The 19,746-nt window shown below is 36.2% G+C and overlaps 1 long non-coding RNA gene across 1 annotated transcript in view; it reads left to right on the top strand.

Annotated features, from left to right (window-relative positions):
• Positions 1–17,773, top strand: part of LOC117336909 — a 28,004-nt gene extending 10,231 nt beyond the window's left edge. The window contains exon 2 of the long non-coding RNA XR_004534699.1: positions 17,391–17,773. This is a non-coding gene — a long non-coding RNA (uncharacterized LOC117336909). The remainder of the gene's footprint in view (positions 1–17,390) is intronic.
• The last annotated feature ends 1,973 nt before the right edge of the window (positions 17,774–19,746 follow it).

Raw genomic sequence — 19,746 nt, 5'->3', positions numbered from 1 at the left:
CTAAGGAACAACCAACCAATTGAAAAAAAATATTTTTGAAACAGCCCCTGTGTATAGAACGTTGAGCCAAGGATAAAATGTCTGGCAGCCACTGATTGGCCAGTATGTTATGAAGTGAGAAAATAGATATGTAGCCTGATAGGTAACTATCAATAAGAAATGTTGATATAAATTTCTTAAGTCCGATTGGTTTTTTTCCCAAAAGTTCACGTAATAATAGTAAACAGGTAAACATTTAAGATTTTTGAGAATTTTTACTGCGAAATTCACCTATTTTCAAAATGGCTACCCTGGAGAAAATTTGAGCTGAAGGACCCAACTTTTTTTTTTGATTAGGTGTTATATCAGACCCTAAACATTTGTAATAAACCATATTGCCATATTGAATTCAAGAATTTGAATGAAATACTCCAAAACGTTAACACTAAAGTCTATGGGAAAACAATTGGTTGGTTGGTCTCTATAAAGAAAAGTTTGAGAAACAACGAGGATCGCTGAGAATCGGGCGACGATCTATGGGATTATAGTGCGTATATTAAATGTGCATAAAACATTTTTTAATGATTTCGTTGTTTTCACTTACGATATTATGAACACGAAACATCCAATATGTTCTATCACGGACATATATTTGAAGTTTGTATTCAAATAATCTTTTAACATTAATAGATCAATTTCAAGAAACAAACTAATATATCAATAGTATTACAACAAGTATGATAATTCAAATGTAACACCGCTGACAACGTATTCACTACTGGTCACAAAAATGCATCAAATGTATCTCAGTGCCGTACGGTAAAGAAATATATGTTATCCATAGCAGCAAATGGAATAACTGAATAAAGAAATATCAGCGTCAAAAAATAATCGCATATACATTTGTATTACAGAATTTCGGGTAAAATGTGGAGACTCTGCGCAACGGAATTTCATCTGAATGCAATCAATTATCTATTCGCATCTTAAATTTAAAAGATATAAAGATAAAGTTTAGCGTTAAGTACAGGTGTTCAAGATATTTAAAGTGTTGCATAAAAACATGAAACAGTCTCTTCTTGTTTTCTAATCATTCATATTTACCTGTATTGGGAGATAAAACATCTTTAAAAAAAATTATGACCTTTTATAACTGTAAGCCGATGGCTGACTTATATACCCCGCTCCCCCTCCATGCTATTTGCAAAGTACAGTTTTGTAGTATTTTGAATACTTACAAATTCATATTTCATTTTGGATAAATATGAAATCGGCCAAACGACTGAGGGGTATAGCTCTTTATAATGACCTATTACCATAGTAACCATAATTCTACACACGACCCTTTATATTTGTGTGAAGTTTCATTGGAATCGGATCACCAGTTAAGAAGCTGTCCGGACAAGGAAAACCTGTTGAAAATGACCGGCCACCTTGCCAACCGAAATTTTGTAATTTTAACAGCTGCATGCAAATCTACATTCGATCCTTTATATGCGTGTGAGGTTTCATTGGAATCGGCCCATCGGTTTAGGATGAGTTGTCCGGACACGATTATGGGACGACAGACAGACCGACAGGCTGATTCCAGTATACCCCCGGGGTACAATAAACTCAATCTTCTGAGACTGTTTTGTGTTAGACTTGGAGGTAAGCGTTGACGTGCGCCTAGCTAAGATGTTTACGATGAAACTGATTAGTAACATGCACGATACTTTCATCATACCTTCACATGAAAAATGACACACGCAAATAGGCTTGAAATAAGTTGTGCCCCCCTTAATCCGGAGAGGTGATGACTTAACCTTATCGGACATATACTAAAGGTTAGCAAGCCAGGTGTCCTGACAGGTAAAACAATCTCCCTGCACTGGCTAATAAGACAGTTTAGAATTGAAAGATAACTTAATTAAATTTCCACTCGAATTTCGGGTCATTAGTTTACTCTTAGCACTTAACATATCGAACAACTAATATTTACTAACGACCAGAAAAGACACACACACACGCACATTCGATGATGCGATAAATATGCAGATAATCTTTTCAGCAACTTTACAATTTTATATATACATCTATACATGAATGCAGAGATAACTTTCTAGGGTAACTTGTGTCCAGTCCTTTTGCATTTATCTGGAAATAAAACTTGTTTTAACTAAAGAGTGTTATCTTGACGGCAGGACAGCCATAGTGTCAATGACTATAATTAATTGTTTGATAAATGAGTATTATCGCCTTGAGTCGACCAGCTGTTTCCACAAACTGATCCCGCGTTTGTATACATTTGCTTCGGGAATAGAATTGTGAACAGTAATCTATGATAGACAGTAATGGTCAAGGGATTCGGGAACAAATTTACTGTGCCCTGAGGATTAGATCTACGTTTTGAAGTGTGGTACACCACTATGTGAAGATGTGATTACAGTTTGATAGCTGCATTCTTTGTGATTTGTGTGTTATTGCCATTGAAGTTATTTTTCACATTCTTATACTTCGCATAACAAATGATTTTAATTGGCATGCAAAAATATTTCATAAAGTGTCATCTGGATATTCGGCGGGGGATTTTGAATATCACATTCTACTTTGAGAAAATACTAGCTTTACTTGCACATGTAGTTGGTGCATTATGGACGTTAGCTATAAAGCATGAAAAAGAAATGATTTGGTCCAGAGGAAATGTTTCCCTCATACACAAAGAGATCTATATGCTTTATCAGTATATCAGTATTACTAATACAGAAACAAAGTACATTTTTTCTCGAGTGCGAAGCAAGAGTCATACGAGTGAAACAGATATTACCATTATTTTGCTTGCACTTTTAAAGGAGAAACAATACGACACCTTTTTGAATTGGCCACTTCACGTAGTAATTTACCATTGTATGATGTTAGCTGGTAATAATCGCTAACACAAATTGTAATATATCAAATATTACAGAGAACCCAATATGGACACGCAAAAGATTTTGATGGGAAACCAACTACTTCAACCTTCACTTCGTTCGGGTCCTGACACTAAAATCGGCGAATCTTAAAAGTTATATCATTACAGGGTTTTTCGGCATTGTCGTTTGAGATTGATCATCAATACATACGTATTAAGATCAAATTGTCAACTGTATTTGTTACACAATTATTTATTAACTAATATGGGATACATATTCGTAAACTTAAAAGTCTTTCACAATTAACAGGACGAATGTTACGTCCAAAAATTACCCAATAAATCAACAGTAAATTGACGTGACATCAATCTTAAATATCTAATGGTTGTATATGCCAAATTAGAGGGGTCTAGGATGCATACTTGTGGACACAATATCTTTTTAAATACTTACCTGCATAACTTTAAGGTGTGTAGACGCTGACGCGGAAAAGAGCATTACCCCATTAGTAAGTAGTGACCAATTATCTAAAAACGGACCCTGCTTATATCATTATAACTCTTTACTTAAGGAATTGACTTTGTTCGCTACTTACCATTTCTACCTTCTATGCGTGTTTTTCAATGCACTTCCAAATGTGCACGTAATTTTGATGCTGCTCTGGGTTTATATTTTGAAACTGGACATAGAGGGCAGTGGATGGATAAATAATCTCCGCTACAGCAGTCATTACATCTGGACAATTTTGACTGCAGAGTTCTTAAGGAATCGAATACGTATTGATTCATGCTTTCCCACAGACTTTTGTCAGCAACTGAAATAAACACGTTCTGTAGTTAGTATGTTTGTATTATCAATCATAGGATTAACAGAAAACCATTGAATATTAATAGTATGTATGTAAGATACTGCCATTTTTACTTGCGTATACAGTGATGTAATTTTTCTATCTTTAACCACTTTATGTAAAATATTATGTATGACTACGTATACCAATTCAAACTTTCGACACTGATATCCACTCCATGTACCCGTTTAAAGATGAAACTTATTTTCTCCGATATAACTACAAATCGCAGCCGATAGGTGTACAGGTTTTCCATATAGTGCTGAGATTTCCCCGCAATTCTACAATATGGTACATTAAAAGGCGAACGGCTAGCGAATGGCAACAGATTGAGGTAATCAAACTTTTAGATACTTTGTGAAACTTGCACCACGGGAAACTGACAACAGAAACAAGACAGATGCAAATATTGATTTACATCCCTGGCCGTACCGGTCAACATTAGTACCTGTGTTAAAGATATATTACAGCTTTAATCTACATCCCTGACTGTACCGGTCAACATTAGTACCTGTGTTAAAGATATATTACAGCTTTAATCTACATCCCTGACTGTACCGGTCAACATTAGTACCTGTATTAATGATAATATACAACTTTAATTTACATTCCTGACTGTACCCGTCAACATCAGTAGCTGTTTTAAAGATATATTACAGCTTTAATTTACATCCCTGACTGTACCGGTCAACATTAGTACCTGTATTAATTATAATATACAACTTTAATTTACATCCCTGACTGTACCGGTCAACATCAGTACCTGTATTAAAGATATATGACAGCTTTAATTTACATCCCTGACCGTACCGGTCAACATCATTACATGTATTAATGATATAATAAAGCTTTAATTTACATCCCTGACTGTACCGGTCACCATAAGTACCTGTATTTCTGATATAATAAAGCTTTAATTTACATCCCTGACTGTACCGGTCACCATTAGTACCTGTATTCATGATATAATACAACTTTGATTTACATCCCTGACCGTACCGGTCAACATTAGTACATGTATTAATGATATAATACAACTTTAATATACATCCCTGACTGTACCGGTCAACATGAGTACCTGTATTCATGATGTGATACAACTTTGATTTACATCCCTGACTGTACCGGTCAGCATTAGTACCTGTATTCATGATATAATACAACTTTAATTTGCATCCCTGACCGTACCGGTCAACATCAGTACCTGTATTAATGATATAATACAACTTTAATTTACATCCCTGACTGTACCGGTCAGCATTAGTACCTGTATTCATGATATAATACAACTTTGATTTACATCCCTGACCGTACCGGTCAACATTAGTACCTGTATTAATGATATAATACAACTTTAATTTACATCCCTGACCGGTACCGGTCACCATAGTACCTGTATTAATGATATAATACAGCTTTAATTTACATCCCTGACTGTACCGGTCACCATTAGTACCTGTATTGATGATATACTACAACTTTAATTTACATCCCTGACTGTACCGGTCAACATGAGTACCTGTATTCATGATGTGATACAACTTTGATTTACATCCCTGACTGTACCGGTCAACATCAGTACCTGTATTATGATATACTACAACTTTAATTTGCATCCCTGACCGTACCGGTCAACATCAGTACCTGTATTAATGATATAATACAACTTTAATTTACATCCCTGACTGTACCGGTCAGCATTAGTACCTGTATTTATGATATAATACAACTTTGATTTACATCCCTGACCGTACCCGTCAACATTAGTACCTGTATTAATGATATAATACAACTTTAATTTACATCCCTGACCGTACCGGTCAACATGAGTACCTGTATTCATGATGTGATACAACTTTGATTTACATCCCTGACTGTACCGGTCAACATCAGTACCTGTATTTATGATATACTACAACTTTAATTTGCATCCCTGACCGTACCGGTCAACATCAGTACCTGTATTAATGATATGATACAGCTTAAATTAACATCCTTGACTGTACCGGTCAACATAAGTACCTGTATTAAAGATATATTACAGCTTGAATTTACATCCCTGACTGTACCGGTCAATATTAGTACCTGTATTAAAGATATATTACAGCTTTAATTTACATCCCTGACCGTACATGTCAACATAAGTACCTGTATTCATGATAAAATACAACTTTAATCTACATCCCTGACTGTACCGGTCAACATCAGTACCTGTATTAATGATAAAATACAACTTTAATCTACATCCCTGACTGTACCTGTCAACATCAGTACCTGTATCAATGATAATATAAAACTTTAATTTACATCCCTGACTGTACCGGTCAACATCAGTACCTGTATTAATGATAATATACAACTTTAATTTACATCCCTGACTGTACCGGTCACCATTAGTACCTGTATTCATGATATAATACAAGCTTGAATTTACATCCCTGACCGTACCGGTCAACATTAGTACATGTATTTATGATATACTACAACTTTAATTTACATCCCTGACTGTACCGGTCAACATGAGTACCTGTATTCATGATGTGATACAACTTTGATTTACATCCCTGACTGTACCGGTCAGCATTAGTACCTGTATTATGATATACTACAACTTTAATTTGCATCCCTGACCGTACCGGTCAACATCAGTACCTGTTTTAATGATATAATACAACTTTAATTTACATCCCTGACTGTACCGGTCAGCATTAGTACCTGTATTCATGATATAATACAACTTTGATTTACATCCCTGACCGTACCGGTCAACATTAGTACATGTATTAATGATATAATACAACTTTAATTTACATCCCTGACTGTACCGGTCACCATTAGTACCTGTATTCATGATATAATAAAGCTTTAATTTACATCCCCGACCGTACCGGTCACCATTAGTACCTGTATTGATGATATACTACAACTTTAATTTACATCCCTGACTGTACCGGTCAACATGAGTACCTGTATTCATGATGTGATACAACTTTGATTTACATCCCTGACTGTACCGGTCAACATCAGTACCTGTATTTATGATATACTACAACTTTAATTTGCATCCCTGACCGTACCGGTCAACATCAGTACCTGTATTAATGATATAATACAACTTTAATTTACATCCCTGACTGTACCGGTCAGCATTAGTACCTGTATTATGATATAATACAACTTTGAATTTACATCCCTGACCGTACCGGTCAACATTAGTACCTGTATTAATGATATAATACAACTTTAATTTACATCCGTGACCGTACCGGTCAACATGAGTACCTGTATTCATGATGTGATACAACTTTGATTTACATCCCTGACTGTACCGGTCAACATCAGTACCTGTATTTATGATATACTACAACTTTAATTTGCATCCCTGACCGTACCGGTCAACATCAGTACCTGTATTAATGATATGATACAGCTTAAATTAACATCCTTGACTGTACCGGTCAACATAAGTACCTGTATTAAAGATATATTACAGCTTGAATTTACATCCCTGACTGTACCGGTCAATATTAGTACCTGTATTAAAGATATATTACAGCTTTAATTTACATCCCTGACCGTACATGTCAACATAAGTACCTGTATTCATGATAAAATACAACTTTAATCTACATCCCTGACTGTACCGGTCAACATCAGTACCTGTATTAATGATAAAATACAACTTTAATCTACATCCCTGACTGTACCTGTCAACATCAGTACCTGTATCAATGATAATATAAAACTTTAATTTACATCCCTGACTGTACCGGTCAACATCAGTACCTGTATTAATGATAATATACAACTTTAATTTACATCCCTGACTGTACCGGTCAACATCAGTACCTGTATTAATGATATAATACAACTTTAATTTGCATCCCTGACTGTGTCGGTCAGCATTAGTACCTGCATTAATGATAATATACAACTTTAATTTACATCCCTGACCGTACAGGTCAATATTAGTACCTGTATTTATGATATACTACAACTTTAATTTACATCCCTGACTGTACCGGTCAACATAAGTACCTGTTTTAAAGATATAATACAACTTTAATTTACATCCCTGACCGTACCGGTCAACATCATTACATGTATTAATGATATAATAAAGCTTTAATTTACATCCCTGACTGTACCGGTCACCATAAGTACCTGTATTTCTGATATATTACAGCTTTAATTTACATCCCTGACCGTACATGTCAACGTAAGTACCTGTATTAATGATATGATACAGCTTAAATTAACATCCCTGACTGTACCGGTCAACATAAGTACCTGTATTAAAGATATATTACAGCTTGAATTTACATCCCTGACTGTACCGGTCAATATTAGTACCTGTTTTTATGATATACTACAACTTTAATTTACATCCCTGACTGTACCGGTCAATATTAGTACCTGTTTTTATGATATACTACAACTTTAATTTACATCCCTGACTGTATCGGTCAGCATTAGTACCTGTATTCATGATATAATACAACTTTGATTAACATCCCTGACCGTACCGGTCAGCATTAGTACATGTATTAAAGATATATTACAGCTTTAATTTACATCCCTGACCGTACCGGTCAACTTTAGTACCTGTATTTATGATAATATACAACTTTAATATACATCCCTGACTGTACCGGTCAACATAAGTACCTTTATTAATGATAATATACAACTTTAATTTACATCCCTGACCGTACCGGTCAACATCAGTACCGGTATTAAAGATATATTACAGCTTTTATTTTCATCCCTGACTGTACCGGTCAACACTAGTACCTGTATTAATGATAATATATAACTTTAATTTACATCCCTGACTGTACCGGTCAATATCACAGGCGCTTGCATAGAAAATTAGAAAAAATGGGGGGGGGGGGGGGGGGGGGGGGGGGGGGGGGGGGGGGGGGAATGATACCAGTGGTATGTGTACTGTGTAATACAGAAGGCCGGAAACTCCGCCACGAGCGAAACGGCAGACCACTACACTTCAATCGACTAAAAAACACTTTTATTCAAACTGACACGGCGCACACTATAAGCGACCGTCATCAGGAAACATTCATCTTTAACCTACTGTGCCACTCAATACGAATTGTTACATCCAAAACACAATAATCTGTGAAAACATCGCCGAATTCCTCGCTCAGAACGCCATTTCTCAAACGGCTCCCTGAGCCTGTCCAGATTCTTCATTTACATACGAAGTTGAAAGGTCATGTGATTGTATAATCGACTGTCACCAGGTGCACTTTTTGGGGTCATCTCGGCATTCTTTATTTTACCGGTGCATGCACAGGACGTCGTTTGGGATATTACGGGCTAATAAGATAGCATGTTTTAATGCCATGCAGTGATGAGATCGTCCTTTCCTTTTTTTCAACTGTATCATTTCGGTAGTTGTTGAACTTCGTTTTCAATAAAAAAGATTGCATATAACGGTGCTCAATAACTTGTTCAAGACAGGGCCGGGGCATTATACGTATACCATGAACACGCAGTATCAGTTGGAATTTTTCGAAGTTAAAATTTGGAGGGGGTAATATATAGCTGATGGTTGTTTGATATTTTGATTTTTTATTTTACTTGTCATCTATTTAGGGCTATGCCAATCTTCAATTTTTAAAAAATGGACCCCTACATGACTAGTTGAAAATGTATATACCGCACACAATACCGATAAGAATAAGAGGTTGTTCTGGGTATTCTGGCGTTAGCCCTAAAATACTATAAAAGTCTGGCGTTGACACAAAATAACCACTACTTTCCCCTCAAGTAATCTCTTTTCTTTCTCATTTTAATTCAGTTTCATAATTCTGTAAGCACTTCAGCCAGCTTGATTATTATTAGAGTAGCGTTTGATGCTTACACAGTCAATTAATCAGGTAATTCATCAATAACTTAAATTTTATATATGCGAGCGATGTAAAGTGGAATAAATGGATAATGAGTATTACAAAGAATACATTTTACAATGTGTTAAACTCTTTGACATTGTCACTGGCGGATTTAAATCCTCCCCCTCCCCCCCCCCCCCCCCCCCCCCCCCCCCCCCCCCCCCCCCCCCCCCTAAAATTGTCAAAGTAAGGGTATCTTAAAAAACAAATTCCCGTATCAATCAGCGAAATAATAATATAAAATCATTTTAAAACATCTCTCATATACTTGTTTTTATAAAACACACCAGGTATGAATCTATCGTGAAATACACTAGAATGCAGGATTTTGCATTTACTCCTGCTATCTGCTATTTTTTTTCAGGGGGAGTACCCGCGGACGTGCGCCGTGTCAGTTTGAATAAAAGTGTTTTTTAGTCGATTGAAGTGTAGTGGTCTGCCGTTTCGCTCGTGGCGGAGTTTCCGGCCTTGTACTTAACAGATTACACATACTACTGTCAAATAAAAAAAAAATGAAAATCACATATTCTATGCAAGCGCCTGTGGTCAATATTAGTACCTGTATTTATGATATACTACAACTTTGATTTACATCCCTGACTGTACCGGTCAACATTAGTACCTGTATTTATGAAATACTATAACTTTGATTGACATCCCTGACCATACTTGTCAACATAAGTACCTGTTATAATAATATCATACAGCTTAAATTTACATCCCTGACCGTACCGGTCAACATTAGTACATGTACGTGTATTAAAGATATATCTTACAGCTTTAATTTACATCCCCGACCGTACCGGTCAATCTTAGTACCTGTATTTATGATATACTACAACTTTAATTTACATCCCTGACTGTAAAGGTCAACATCAGTACTTGTATTGTTGATATAATAAGAGCGCAGCTCATCGCGCCCGAAGGGCGCGAGAGCGAAGCTCTCTTTAAGACAACATGTGTATAAGCTATATTTCCAATCAAATCTATACCCCTTCAACATTGAAATCGTGTCCCGCGGGAAAAGTCGCGCGCCTCCAGTAGAGGCGCCCATGTTTGAAATATCGTTCCCTACACGACGAGATCTGACTGGTTTCTCTCTCGTCGAAACAAATAACTGAAAGTTAGTTCAAATTACTTAATTCTTGAAATATCCACACAACCCATGTCAAAGGCCTGATTCATTCAAAAGTTACCATTTCTATTTTCTTTTGACTGACGAGGTAAATGTATTTTGCGAATTTGATTGGCTTGAGATATTTTGTTAGTTACAAATGTACCTAAATCTGAACCCTCCCAGTTTCGGTGCTGATCAAATTGGATGCGAGAGTGGACTAAGAGGTTATTTTGCTGCACATGTGCATTATATAGAACAGTTTTTAATTGTATTATCATTATATAACAGCATTGTAAGCACAAATTTCAAGGTTACAACCGAAAACCCTGAAATATTACTAAGTTGAACATCCCATTCAGAATGGTGCTGTTGTCGTCAAGCGTGACGTCATAAGAATTCAACGTCAAAGATTTCGCCAATGATTCCCGCCCTTTCTAAGCCCATATATTTTAAGAGTTTTTCGTCTTCCAGATGTCTTTGAAATATGTGATAATTTAAGGGAAACAATGCAATATCTTCTGTATTTTCTAAGTGGGTATAGATTGCATTAACTGCAGTAGTTTTTGCATTTTTTATTATAGAATTTTATCAAAACTTGTGTTTTATTAAGAAAACTTCATAATAAAAAAAAAATCTTACTGTGCCGACCTCTTTACACCCTGGCCATAATTACTAGATATTGTGATTAACAAGGCATAATGAAATAATATATAGCACAAGTTATCATTGTACAAGGTGTATCAAAACATGTGAATGAGGAGATTTCATTTTGTTTGTATTAGTCTACCAGAGACGTGTATCTTTCCAAAATCTATATGATGTTCTATTACAAACTTCCACGTTATAATTCTCATTGTCTAAGCATACAGTGAGGACGTTACGTATACCAACATTTACAGGAGAAAACAGACTTTGTAATATATTTCTAAGTGTGGAAAACGAAACCTGTTTTTCACAACTTGTTCAATACGCATTCACTTCAAATTAAAAACCTCGATGTTTATAATATATTTCAAATAATAGTCTAAGTGGGTGATTTAGATATACATATTAATATATGTCCGTGCTTCAAAAACAAAACAAAAACAGAACCAAAACCCAAAACATGCATAAAACAAAATATAATATACGTCGCAAGTTTAATCGCAAATAGTTTATATAGCGATACGGTTGCCTTCTAGCCCTTTTGCTCGTCTGCAATGCGGCTGACTAGTAAACCGGGGGTCGCGTATTCGATCCTGGTGGAGACTACTTGCTTTTCTCTTATATTTGGTGCCGTTGACCACTCCGATATCAAGTTTTAGAAAATGAGAGGTTTCGTTGGGGATAAAACCTGGGTTAATGTGTGTTCGAGACGAACACGTTTGAAAAGTGAGAATAGTGGGGCAGATTTTAATTGTAAATAGTGTACATAGTGATACGGCCGCCTTGCTCCTAGTGTCGGTGATGGGGGATTTTTCCTTTAGCTTAGTCGGTAGAGCGGCAGGCCAGTAAGTAAGGGTCACGGGTTCGATCCCCTGTGGAGGCGCACTATATTCGCTTTCCTGTTATATATATCATGACAATCTTATATCGTCGGCACTTTTACGTTGTTAGTAGCATATGCAATGTGGCAGTAGAATAATGATGTCATTATATGCAGTGCACATGTCATCACGGATATGATATGTGCGATAATCTGGAATCCGGCAATGCAAAGTGAAGACAATGTTAGTCACATCAGGACAAACAATAAGAATTTCAGCCGATATTCGTATAGGTGTAATGCATTGTTAATTTTACAAGGTGTTTACATGTTGTTGTTGTCTTTTGTGGGTTTTTTTTGTTTTTTGTTTTGGAATGGGGGATGTATTAGGACCTATTATTGGCATACTTTGTAGCATATTTTGCAGACGCAATGTAGCATAATTAAAAAATAATGACAAAAAAAATAATCTAAAAATCTTTAAATGTAGTACAAGTTCTTAGACTGTTATTCGCATGTCCCTGTGTTTCATTGTAGCTGCGCTCTTCTAAGGCTTTGCCTTCATTCATATTATAACTTTTATTTACATCCCTGACCGTACCGGTTATGTTTTTCGTAGTGGACATTATACAACGATCGATATCATAACAGGTATGTTATCATTCATTATTTGTACAATTATAGTGCTTGATTACACAAGTCAATCATGATTAGATATTGTCAATGGTTATTTTGAAACTTCCATAACCATTTCTTTATCGAAATCTTGATATTCAAAGTGTTCTTGATGATAGACAGTTTGAACCCTACAGTATCTTTACAAGCATTACAACAGCAACGAACGCGCCGCAGTACAGTTGGGGACTTCCTGTACAGACAGAGACCTGTACAGACGCGGATGTATGCTGACAGGTCCTGATGCAATAATAAGCAGATATAGTATAGGAAAGTTCCGGCGGGAACATAGATGGCGCTACCTTCGGGTTTGAGAGGGTATATAAAGCCGTCTGCTAGCTTGTCAGTTAGACCAGACTTCGATGACTGACCAGGCAGCATCACTAAAAAGGTACGGTAATAAACTACGAGTTGAAGTGAGTGAGCAGACTGTAGACGTAGCTGAAATAGTGCTTTCCCTCAGTCTTGCTCTCTTCACATGCATCCCGTAGGTTAGAGCGGTCGTATAGTAAATAATATACGGGCCCTGCTGTAGTGAGCAGACGCTGTAACGCGTGCTCTGGAGTGTTCTGAGCACTGGTACCTGAGGCTGGCCGTGACTGTGAGCAGCGGTGCATTGTAGCTGTTGTGTGTGTGTGCGTGCTGGTCGGTGTTATAGGAGTTATGTCCCTTTGAGCGGACAGGCGTACCGGCGTAGTAGTATGATGGGAGTACTCGGGGATCGAGTACTGGGGTCTAACATAGCCGTAACATTACATGCTCTCTCTTATAATTTATCTTGTGTTAATAGTTGATATTAAGTGTTGTTTAAGTAGTGAGCAGATATAGGTAGAGACGTTTTGCCCTTTGCTCTACATATAGTTAATATCTGTAATTATTGTTAGTCAGTTCTGCTCAGTAAGGGTGTGTGTATATATTTTATTATTGCTACCATTCTTGAGCAAGGCATGCTCAGAATATATTTTTGTATATATCGGCACTTTTTGAGCACCCGGTAAGAGCACATAAAAGGGATCCCAAGAAGTAACTTGGGTACGGACCCCTGACACGTTACAAAACTAACCCCTCTCAAAATAGCCACGTTTACTGTAGATATTGTTCTGTGTTGTGAAATTTCAGATAAATATTTCAGATATCATTATTGATCATACGACTTTCAGCTATAGACAAACAAAAAATACATTTTGAGATAGACAGAAGCATAAGCACCCTTTAATAAATATATTTACATAATAAAATGTCTGAAAAAAATCTTAGGAGAACCAAGTTAAAACGAATACCTGTACTCACCTACATTTGTACGTGTATACTAATTACCACATCAGTCTGACTCATGGGTCATGTTACTTCCAGTTTTCCGGTAGCGATTGTAAAAGTACGACTCTGGAATACCTACTACCTAGGATGGTAGATTGTTATCAGACGTTCATTTGTGATAAAATCAACTTTGCTCTTGATAAATCTGTACTATACGCTACGCTACACTAATCAATACTGCACTATACGCTACGCTACACTTATCAATACTGTACTATACGCTACGCTACACTAATCAATACTGTACTATACGGTACGCTACACTTATCAATATTGTACTATACGCTACGCTACACTTATCAATACGGTACTGTACGCTACGCTACACTTATCAATACTGTACTATACGCTACGCTACACTAATCAATACTGTACTATACGCTACGCTACACTAATCAATACTGTACTATACGCTACGCTACACTAATCAATACTGTACTATACGCTACGCTACATTTATCAATACTGTACTATACGCTACGCTACACTAATCAATACGGTACTGTACGCTACGCTACACTTATCAATACTGCACTGTACGCTACGCTACACTTATCAATACTGCACTATACGCTACGCTACACTTATCAATATTATACTATACGCTACGCTACACTTATCAATACTGCACTATACGCTACGCTACACTTATCAATATTATACTATACGCTATACGCTACACTTATCAATATCGCACTTTACGCTACGCTACACTTATCAATTCTGCACTATACGCTACGCTACACTTACATGTATCAATACTGCACAAATCTACTCTACACTTGTGTGATATGTTAAAATATAGTGATATCGCGCAGTTTCACACATTGATATTTGATTTCATGCTTCGTCTCTCTTGTTGATATAATATATAGTGTGGGTACTACACACTTGTGACGTCACAGCTAGATAGGTCACCATTTACATGTGTGCATTCCACGAAATCAAGTTTATCTTGAAATAATACAATACTTTCACGTAATTTCTTCAAAGTACTTTATTTTGCAATTCCATCTAAAAACAAGTTACCATAACAAAAATCCCTTAACAGAATTCCCAAAGACGGACAGGTGGCTATCTTCTGAAGTATTTTGAAAAGAACATTACGCTTAAATTCCTAAGAAATGTAAAGTAAATATTGTGACCGGTGTCATTATTTGGGAGACTTCTTGCATCCTATTCCTCAGTATGGAAAAACTTGCGCTACAATTTCAAATCGTGTTAACCTGCATTTTTTCTACCCGGGCAAGCTGTGTAATTTTATTATCGGTTATTACATGTAGTTGTTTGTGTATGTAATATGTGTTTTCAACCAAAAAACTGTAGCGTTTGTGGGAATTTTTTACATAATAACAGGGAAAATATCAGAATATGATAGATAAGCTAGCTAGATCTACAACAAATCTAAACGTAGATTAATTAAAATTAATGATAATGAAATACGCAGATAGCCATTCTGTTTTTCGAAGTCCGGAAATGGAAACCTGAAGTCGTATCCGTTTATTATTATAAATCTAGGGGTTTCCGGTGTTTAGTTGTTTGGTGCGTAAATATGAAGAAAGCACAATCAACGATATATATCTAGATAGCTTCTTCAAACCTAAACCGAAAGACACGCAAAGTCAAAGCCCGACAGAAGAAATTGTCGAAAATGTTAAATCGACATCTAAAAGTGACACCTCTCAAATTATAATGACACTCACACCTTATTTAGAAGTATGGTCCCAAAATCCCAACCCAGAGGAAATGTACAATCTACGATATAGAGAAATATGGATTCCCATCAAGGTAGGCTTCATGAAGACAACGATTCGTACACTGTATTTTTCTATCTTTTTATGCCCAATTATATGAGGCGCCGTTTTTATATTTATTCATTATTTTCACATAGGCTATGCTATGCATGATTCGAATTTTACATGTGTGAAAAATGTGAAACCCTATTTTTGCTGTATGTATTCAAAAATTCGATTTTTACATATGCATAATTCGAATTTCGCATACACACAAAACGATTTTTTATATGCAGAAATAAATATTTTTGGATATCATATGTTGAAATAATTTTACTTAAATTCGACCTTTGGATATCTATAAATAAATTATGCATATGTAAAAATAGGGAATAGATATAAAAACGGCGCCTCATAGGCTCATACTATTACAAAAAAGGGGAGACAGACATCTTAGTCTAAATGCTTATAATAATGTGAGATTTTGATACTTGTAAATGGAATAGAAACGGATCAAACATCAACGCATAATTATTAAGTTTTCATACAGGTAGAAAACGGACCTATTATTTTGATTTTAATAACACAAGTTTAGTACTATGAAGCATTACCGAAAATCATTTCCAGGGGCTGATCAATTCCTTAAAACCATTTTCCGTCGGGGGGTTTCGCCCCCCTGAACCCCCCACCAGGGCACTGCCCTGGACCCGCTGGGGGCCTAGGCGGCCCCCGGACGCCTCGCCTGGGCTTGCACATGTCTGAACCTCTACCTACGCCCCTGATGTGAGTCGTAGATGTTGTGATGGGGTCATTTTCACTAGCGGATCCAGGACACCCCAGTCCCCCTCCCCCCCCCCCCCCCCCTTTTTCGGACGATGACATTTTTTTATAGCCTTAAAAAAAACCTATGCCAAACAACACCCCCACCCCGCTTATCGAAAATCTTATCCCCGAAAGAAGAAAGATTGCTAAATTCCTTATAATCATTTCATTTTCCGAAATTTTGGCCTTCAGACCCCTCGCCCAAAAAATATTGGGCTCGCATTACAACTAAATTACTGGACGAAAAATCACTAAAACAATTTCCTCACTGACATATGTACGTTTACAGCATTTGATATCAAAACATCTAGCAATTTTTACGTCGTATGATTTAATGACGTATGACGTTGTGTTCTGTTTGTTTTTACTGTCTCAGTTTTTCTTATGTAATAAATTCCGTTGATGTAAATATGCTATCGATCACTGTACATTGTTTTGATATCTAATCAATAATTTTCGTACCACAAAAAAGGCTGAGACGATATGAACATTTCCCAATGATATTTCTGTCTCTCCTATCACAACACATGTAATATAAATGATGCAAAATGTGACAAATTTAAAATCCAGTGTCCCTTTTTCTATAGAAAACATACTTTTATGACACAAATATCTGTTGTTTTTGTTTACAGTTCACCAAATGGTCCTGGTCTTCCTCATTGGCCAAGATACGACCAGGTAGCTGGGCTCTACCAACGGTTTGACAGCAATATATCACCACAATATCACGTGACACTTGACAGGGTCCAGTTCTGGAACCAATACCTCCCATCATTAGCGAAGAATACTCCAAGTACAGTCGTCGGATAAAAACATTCTAACAGTCATCCTGATTATATTTGTGATGTTGACATCAACCAGATTATTACATCGTCGTTATATATACCGTGATTATCATAGACTTCTGTTGAAAAAAACATTTTAAGATGATGAAATGATGTACTATTTAATTTAAACATCCAGGTTTGATTTCCCTTCAGTGTTTAGAAAAAAAGTATTAAACATTCAATTCCTTTCCTGGCATTCCGGACTTTTTTATTTGGCATATAATACTATCGAATTGAAGAACGTAATGTACAGAATTGGGCAGTACCCTGACAAGCTACCGGAACGAATGTCAGTCATAATGTATTCCATGGAGTAAAGAGTATTGCTAGACATCATTCATAGATATCCAAACATCATAAACACAAGTCCATACATCAATACTTAAAGACCGTTTTTTCACTTAAAGGACGTCATCATGAACTCTAAACTGAACTGTAAATTTTGTTTATGTTATGTTTAATTAATGACCGTTAAGCACATTGTCCTTGACTCTTAAGTTAAAGGTACCCTCATTTTCACAGTGTACCTGTTTTTTTTTGTTTTGTTTTTTTTTTGCTTTAGATTTTTTATGCAAACATATAGAGGATATTCAATGGTTTGCAGCTTAATAGCGGTGAATTTTTTTTGATATTAAACGACAAACCATTGAAATTTCCTTTTATTACATTTCGAATGAGGCCTAACATGCTATTATCATGTTTTTTTCTTTACCTGCTTACTTAAAGTAGATACACCAATTCGTCAAAATGACATTCGTTAAAATACGTTAGAAATAATAAACGACACTTATAAACTACAGTTCGTGTTTATTAATTCCTAGAACACAATATTTTATCCAGTCTTTATATAAACAGTGTAGTTGGATAAAGATCTTTAATGATTATAAAATGTAGTCCACCTGGTATTGCTGCGCCGATGACGAAGTGACTGATGGAGCGTAGGGTATAAAACTGGGCGTTAATTTGTATGGAAAAGGTACATAAAACCGTTAAATTGAGACAACAAACTTATGCGAGATATGAATTATTTAGAGATGGTCTACAGCTTCATACGCTATTGCTGTCAATGGGCAATATGCTACGATACTTCAACAGGAAAGCAGTTCCGGAAAACCATATATTTTTATTATAAGTTTGATAATGTTCTACATTTCAGTCAAAAATGTAATGAATGGCTTTTGAATATCAATGTAAGCGTTCACTAACTGTACAAGTTCGTATTTCTTCACAGCTTCGATAATATTTAATGATGAAGAATTATCTACAATTGTTGGTATCGATTAAGCATTAATAACCACAGGCGCTTGCATAGAAAATATCACTTTCGATTTTGTTTTGATATGACAGCGGTATGTGTAATATGTTAACCTGAAGGTTGGCAACTACGCCACGAGCGAAACGGCACCCCATCTCACTTCAATCGACTAAAAAACACATTTATTCAAACTGACACGGCGCACACTACATGCGACCGTCATCAGAAAACATTCATCTTTAACCTACCGTGCCACTCAATACGAATTGTTACATCCAAAACACAATAATCCGTGAAAACATCGCCGAATTCCTCGCTCAGAACGCCATTTCTCAAACTGCTCCCTGAGCCTGTCCAGATTCTTCATTTACATACGGGGTTCAAAGGTCGTGCGATTATATAATCGACTGTCACCAGGTGCACTTTTTTGGGTCATCTCGGCATACTTTTTTTTTGTATTTATTTTATTTTTCAAGTTTTTTCAGCATAGTAAAAACTTTTTTGGGTCATCTCGGCATACTTAATTTCACAGGTGCATGCACAGGACGTGGTTTGCGAGATCACGGACTAATAAGATAGCATGTTTTAATGTCAGTGATGAGATCATCCTTTCCTTTTCTTCAACTGCATCATTTCGGTAGTTTTTGAACTTCGTTTTCAATCAAAAAGATTGCATATAACGGTGCTCAATAACCTGTTCAAGACAGGGCCGGGACATTATACGTATACCATGAACAAGCAGTATCAGTTGGAATTTTTCGAAGTTAAAATTTTGATGGGGTAATAGCTGATAGTTGTTTGGTATTTTGATTTTTTATTGTACTTGCCATCTATTTAGGGCTATGCCAATCTTCAATTTTTAAAAGATGGACCCCTACATGACTAGTTAAAAATGTATATACCACA

This window comes from Pecten maximus, chromosome 1, assembly GCF_902652985.1.
Source record: "Pecten maximus chromosome 1, xPecMax1.1, whole genome shotgun sequence".
In the NCBI taxonomy this organism is placed as follows: Eukaryota; Metazoa; Mollusca; class Bivalvia; order Pectinida; family Pectinidae; genus Pecten; species Pecten maximus.
This window is presented reverse-complemented; position numbering and strand designations above follow the sequence as displayed.